We start from the raw sequence: 7,552 nt of genomic DNA on the forward strand, positions 1-7,552 counted from the left end.
ATGAAATAAAATAAAGTAAAGGCTTTGGATGGAGGTACTCAGTGTGAGTGCATAAGACATTTTCCAAAGCCACTATTTTCACATTTAAAGAAGCTTAATTCTAAGTGTAGCAAGCTAAACATATGATATGTCTAATTGTAATCTCCCCAGTTCCCTTGGAGAACAGATGTTACACATTGTGAAAGGCAGGTCAAGCGTTCAGAGCCTAAAACATGACTAGTATACTCTACAGTGTATCAAGACTTTCCCTATGTTCTAAGGAAGTCTGATAGGGAAGTGATCTCAAAGTTTCTTGCCAAAGTAGATGACTATGCTTGAATAGAGATGAAGTTTACTCTAAGAACACTCAAAAACAACTTCTCATTTTATAAGCAACCTACTTGACCAGAGAGAAGCAGGTAAGAGAAGCCTTTCTGGTGGTAGAACAAGCCCCAGATTTTTGTCACTCTTTTTAATGTGAGAGGATTCAATTTACTTTGAGTGCTTTAAAGTTGTTTATATTGGAGAGAAGTACTTCTTCAGAGTGTGCAACATTTCCTTCTGTATGCACGTGTCACGTGTAAAATTCACAATGTATGATATCTACTTATATGGAAATGTATATTTGTAACAGTGTCATGAATGATATAAACAATGAAACTTAAAAAGTATTTTAAAACAACTTTATTTTGACTGCTAAATATGCAGTAATTGTATATTTACAAAGTAAATCTCTGACATTTACATTGTTATACAAGGGAGGCATTTTTACATAATGCTAAGAAATAGGAAGAAATGATAGTCACCTAAGTATAACTCTAAAAATAAAGTACATTTGTAGTAGTTGATATTAATGTTAACTTGCCACAAATTTGAGTCCCCCGAGAAAGGAACCTCAACTGAAGAATTGTCCTGATTGCCTTAAGTGCTATGGGAAGACAGACCAATGGTGGGTGGCACCTTCAAGTAGTGGCCCAGATTAGAAAATGCATGGCAGAAGGAGGATTATTCACATTTTGCTTGTTTGGCCTCTGCCTCTTGACAAGTTGAACTTCCTTCTTGCTGCCAAGTTGACTTACCCCCTTATGGATGCTGTTTATTCCTTCACTGGTACCAAGACCAGTATTTTCAGGCTTCTACCATTGCCTAAGAAACAGCAGCTCTCTGGGAGACTTCAAGGTTTCCTGCACCAGATTGGGACTTTTGAGTCACCAATTGTTGACCTCTTCACTATAAGACAGGCGCTGTATAACTCCAGTGTTTGAGGCATGCAGCCTCAAGGACCAAGCAACTACAGGGTTCTAAGATTCTCAGGTATGAGACAAATGTTGCTAAATGAGTTCATTAAATACTCTGTGTGTGTGTGTGTGTGTGTGTGTGAGAGAGAGAGAGAGAGAGAGAGAGAGAGAGAGAGAGAGAGAGAGAGAGGGAGGGAGGGAGGGAGGGAGGGAGGGAGGGAGGGAGGGAGGGAGAGAGAGAGAGAGAGAGAGAGAGAGAGAGAGAGAGAGAGAGAGAGAGAGAGAGAGAGAGAGAGAGAGAGAGAGATTGATTATGGCTCTGAGGATTAAAACATTAAATTTTCATCATGAGAGTATCATGAAGCCATGCCCCTCTGAGGATTCATAGAGTTAATGATTGCAAGCAGGGAGGTCTCATAAAGACACAATCTTCTCCAAAGATATATAGAGATAGTTAATGGTTGTTGAGGAAGGAATGAATTTTTCCTTTAGTGATGTAGCCAACAATTAGTTGCTTCTCCTCCTGTAAGTGACCTCTCACCGACATCCCTATAAGGAATTCTGCTGTGGGATATCTTTCTGTATGCTGTGAATATGTGTTTGTTCCCATTGGTTAATAAATAAAGCTGTTTGACCAATGGTGAGGCAGAATAAGGTTAGGCGGCACATTCAAACTAAAGAAGGAGAGGAAGAAGAGTGGAGTCAGGGCAGAAGCTGCAAGCCACTGCCAGGAGAAGCAAGATGTGAGAGAACAGATGATGTCACGAATCCATGTGGCCAAACATAGTTTAATATAAAATGGTTGAATTAAGTTATAACAGCTAGTTAATAATGACCCTGAGTCATAGGCCACACACTTTGTAATTAATATTAAGCCTCTTAGTGATTATTTCATAAGCGGCTGTGGGACCGAAGGTGGGAGAGATTTGTCTGGACCGCGGGGCTTGGCAGAACTGGAGAAACTTCTGCTACATAATTCTAATTAATTCTTTGTTTAGTCAAGTTATACTTGAGTTAACTTGTTTCTGTGGTCTCTCCTTCATGACCTATCAGGAGTGAAATGATGTTGGTTCATCTCCACAGGAAAAGTACACATAATAGCAGTCAATATATCCTAGTATTTAATATATGTTAACACATTATATTGACTTTCACACAAAAATAGGTAATTAGAAACTGTAGAACATAATGTAAAAATATGCCAGAGATTATTGCTACCCCAATAGGCCTATAGAATGCTGCAGAGGTATTCATTTAATTTACTATTAAATGCTAATCCTTCATAATGATAGTAGATGACTAAGCTCAAATAAGATACACCAGTTATAATAGATGCTGCCTCTTTCTTAAATAATTTGAGATGTTCTTAAGTATATGGTTTGATGGCACAAATGTATTCAGAGTGTTTAATTTTATATGTATCCCAAAAGCATATTATAGGTTGTAAAATTTCATTTGGAATAGTTAAAACTACAATATCATATAAATATTTTTACTTTCTGTAATTTGTCTAAAGATAGCTGATCTTTCTATACATAATTTAGATAAGATCAACATTTGTTAGCTCTAAAAATGCCATGGTTACTTGGACTTGGAGAAGATACGGCATGTATAATGGATACCTTGATAAGAAAAAAATGTGCTCAAAGAGGATGATAGATAAACCTTGTCAAAGGCTTGATTCATACTCATAAGTTTTGGCAATTGAGGGACCCACAAAATGCTGGGTATCTCTTAAAAAGCAAGTTACTGACTGCTGTAATTCCCACCACAAGGAATTAAGCATAATGCCAGACAGATCTGCTAAGGATTTGAAATCAGTATTTTCTACACTTGATACTGCTCCAATACTATTTTTCTTTTCCACAAATGGAAGCCAGTTTTAAGTGGGTCCCAGAGCCTGAAAGCATTCTATTATACATTCATGATGCAGTTTAAGGTAGTCTGTTTCTTGACCAAAATGGTTTGTTTATCTACAGGGTTAGAATGTTTGTCCACAAAAAAAGCACATTTTGTATGTATATATTGGTGAAATTATTAAGGCCACTCCATGTAGTTAAAAGGGAGGTTTATTTTGTGGGGTAAATTACAAGTGAAGGGATAGTTTACAGAGTCTGGGAAAGGTGTGGCACAGTCTGGCGGTGTTCTCTGGAGAATTCTTCTCCGTCTACCTCCAGCTTCAAAAAGGGTTTATGTGACCATGCTAGAGAGCAATCTATGGGTACAAACAGAAATATTTAGAAGGCAATTTTGCAACATCACTTTTGAGCAAAATTCCAATATCAGGTTCTATCCTACGACCTTGAAAACCCCAAGCCATGAGCCTTTGCCTATGGTTGCAGTACCAAGCATGAAGTTCCCTTATGTTGGGCAGGTCTCAAATGCACTAAGAAAGCAGGTGGTTACCTCATAATAGCGATGCAGCCATAGCAACAGTGGGCAAATCTTGTCTGGCAAGTCAGTGTTAGATCATACAGTTTCCAGCACTGGGTGAGTCCATGGGTGCCTTTTATCCCCAATCCCATTCTGGCTCTATGGAAGCTAGCCATCAGGAAGCTAATTTTCCAGTGATTTGAAATGGATTTCTCTGTGTGTTTAGCTAAAGTGTGTGGCACCTTTATCATTAGAATTTTATCATGAAGTTGTGGTGGGTAACCAAGGACAGTGGCAAAGGTATTTGTTATCTTGTTTTATTTTCTTTTTGTGTGTGTGGGGGTGTTGTGGGTTAGGTTGGGGTTGAGACAGGGTTTCTCTGTGTAGCTTTGGAGCCTATCCTGGAATTTGCTCTGTAGACTAGGCTGGTCTTGAACTCACAGAGATCCACCTGCCTCTGATTCCTGTGTGTAGGGATTAAGGGCCTGCTGTTGAGGCCTTCCTGGCCAGTACTTCAAGATGAGGTGTCTTATTTCTTACACTCTGATTTTCATTTAATAACCTGTTATTAATAACTCCTGTTTTGCAGGAGTGAAATTGTCAATGTATGCTGGGTAATTCTGTTTGAATTCTTTGTTTTAAGTTGTATTTGGGAACCACCTAAGATGTGAGTTCCCATAAAGTATTTTTAATATATCCATGGTTTTTAAACCATGAGCCTTTGACTATGGTTGCAGTACCAAGCATGAATTTCCCTTATGTTGGGCAGGTCTCAAATGCACTAAGAAAGCAGGTGGTTACCTCATAATAGCGATGCAGCCATAGCAACAGTGGGCAAATCTTGTCTGGCAAGCCAGTGTTAGAGCATACAGTTTCCAGCACTAGGTGAGTCCATGGGTGCCTTTTATCCCCAATCCCATTCTGGCTCTATGGAAGCTAGCCCTCAGGAAGCTACTTTTCCAGTGATTTGAAATGGATTTCTCTGTGTGTTTAGCTAAAGTGTGTGGCACCTTTATCATTAGGGTTTTATTTTATTTTATTCACAATATTCCCTCTTCTCCCTCATTCTCTTGACACCCCATTAATCTTTTAACTCCCTTATACATCCTTTTAGTTTCAGATCCCATGAATTTTACTCTCCCTCCAACTATATTTTAATTGGTTTATGGGATCATAGGCTTTGATACAAGTTTCATCCACCTTTCTTTGGGTTCTCTCCCTAACCCCCATTATAGTTCATATTTCTGTGTTCCTACCTACCTAAGCCTTTCCAATCACCAAAGTCTGACACTCTAATTTTTCCTAGAATTTACCATCTCCCCCGACTTAATGTACCCTCCTAAAGGCCCCCTTTTGTCTTCCACAGAGTGGAACCTTGACTAGGCATCATCAAAAAAAACCATGAATAATTGAACAGGAAATGCAATAAAAATAAGTATTTCAAAGATATCAAAAAACTGACAAGTGTGAAAGATAGCAAAATATGTAATATTCCCAAATGCTCATTAATAACCAAAGAAGTTGGAATTAACACTATGAAATACAATTTCCTATAAGCTAATTTGGCAAATTTGTCATATAGAAGTTATTCTAACACTAAGTACTGCCAATTATGTGCAAAATATTTGATGTTTTTTATGAGTTTCGTTAGTCCAGTTAGCTTTGAATAATTTGGAATTACATCATGAAACTAAAATGTTTACTTTCCTATGGTGACATGATCTAGGTGCTTTCACTAGAGGAAAATTTCATGTTTGTACACTGAGATGAGTGTACGAATATGCATCCCACTGTAATAGAAAATGGAAGGAATCAATGCTTTTCCAACACAATTTTGTTTTCCAACAAATGAATAATACATTTTCATGTATTTATGGAAAACATTATATTGTGAAAGCAAACAAAACTATATAGTTAGTATGATTATGTCTATAATATAATATCTTGAGCAGGAATATCTACCCACAAGGGATATTAATACATTACTTCCATTTATATACATTTTAAAGCAGACAAATTTCTGGAGTAGAGTGTCGTTTAGTGTCATATGCATGGATGAATTTGGAAAATCAGGAAAAATTGGCACTTTTTTTCTAGAGAGTGATTGTAATAGGTTGATGGAGTCTGGTGGACTTTACAGGTAGTATATTCAAGGTGCTTTGAGTGGAGTTTCTGAAAAGCAGAGCCCTAAACGTGTCAGTTTTCTGTACTGGACATTTGTCTTAGGAGAAGGGGTATCTGGGGAACAGGAGAGCCAAGAGATAAAAGGTGCATTCAGCTTTCAAGTAGAAAGCAAATTCAGTATGATTGCACAAGGAAGCTGTAAAGCAAGTATTGAACCAAATATTTGATCCCACCTTAGAGTAAGTGGTTAGACATTCTGGTATTCCATGTCTTTTTGTCCTTGAGAAAAGTCAGCCCCTTACATGTATGTAATACAGTCTCAACAGGTGGAGCAGCTTTCCCTTGGATCAGCAAGAAAACAGGGGCGGGGGGCGGCATGACAATTTATTATTAACCAGTAGATGAAGGAGGAGTGCACCACCTGATAAGGGTGCCTTGATGGAATACTCACTTCCCAAAACAGTTTCATTCCATTTAGGTACAGCTTTAGCATATTAGTTTGTCATAGCAAATGGGATTTATTTTCAAAATGAGGCTACTGAGGCAAACTATAGCACTCAGTGCTTCAAGGCATTTGTCCAAGAGTTATAATGTCTTACCTTTCCTTCACCCCACTGGACATTTCCTTCCCCTATTGTTAGTGTTTTTACTAGTCTCAGTTCCTTTCTTGGTGGTTTGATACTTATTAGTTGATGGTTGCTCTTTCTACTTTACAGATATAACATAGTATACCAATACATTATTCAAGGTTGTCTTGAAGACCATAGTCAATAAAATATGTAAGTATTTATTATAAAGTGTATTGACTAGAATGGCTTACAACTGATAAGGACTGGGTAGTCCCATAATGACTCAGTTCAGAAACAGTTTTCAGCAGTCCCAACCTGAAGATTTCCAGAGGGTTGCTGGTCTTCAATCCATGTTGGAGCCTGAAGAATCTGGATTCTGATGCTCTCCAAGAGTGACAGCAGCATCTGCTATACATACTCACAAAGAGTGAAGCCTGGTAGGCAAGCCGCACTGCTTCCTCGGATCTCCTTGTATTTGGGCTGCTGTCAGAGAGCACTTGATTAGTGATCATCTGAAATGTACTCACAGATCCACTCAGAGTCACAGTTTCAGATTATTCCAGATACTATCAACCTTGACAATGAAGATTAACCTTGACAGAGGATAACAAAAAACAGCTTCTCTAAGCTTTGAAATATACCTTCCTGTCCCTGCCAGTTTAATTGACATAGCCCTATATTATCATGTTCCAAGAATGTTTCCTTCTTGCCCATATAGTACACTGCATTCTGTACTTGCTAGTCTCAGTACTAGGATCCGGAAGTCTCCAGCAAGCAACAATAGAGTTTAGTTTAATGTGATTCTTACCTTCCATCCTTACCTACGTATATATATCCTTGTTATGGGATCCATGAGGACTCAAGACGGTATAGGGGTAAAGAAAGGAAAAAAATTCCAATGTAGGTCACTGGCAATGTCTGTGTGTGGAGCCTCTATAACTTTCACTAGATCGAGTCTAATTATTAAGAAATGCACGGTATTATAATGACCATTGTATCAAGGTCTGCACTATTTTCAGAGGACTATTACTGTCAATTCACCTGGTATAAACTGTCCATCTGATAGCTTACTTTTTTTTTTATCATCTATAACAGTGGTTCTCAACCTTCCTAATGCTATGACCCTTTAATACAGTTCTGCATGTTGTGGTGACCCTCACAACATAAAATCATTTTCCTTGCTACTTCATAGGTGTAATTTTGAAAATTTATATTAATTTTTCAGGACAAAATGTTTTCTTTATCCAGGCTTGGAAGAACCATATAGAA

This window comes from Peromyscus californicus, unplaced genomic scaffold (assembly GCF_007827085.1).
Source record: "Peromyscus californicus insignis strain IS unplaced genomic scaffold, ASM782708v3 Scaffold_10__1_contigs__length_136768540, whole genome shotgun sequence".
Lineage (NCBI taxonomy): Eukaryota > Metazoa > Chordata > Mammalia > Rodentia > Cricetidae > Peromyscus > Peromyscus californicus.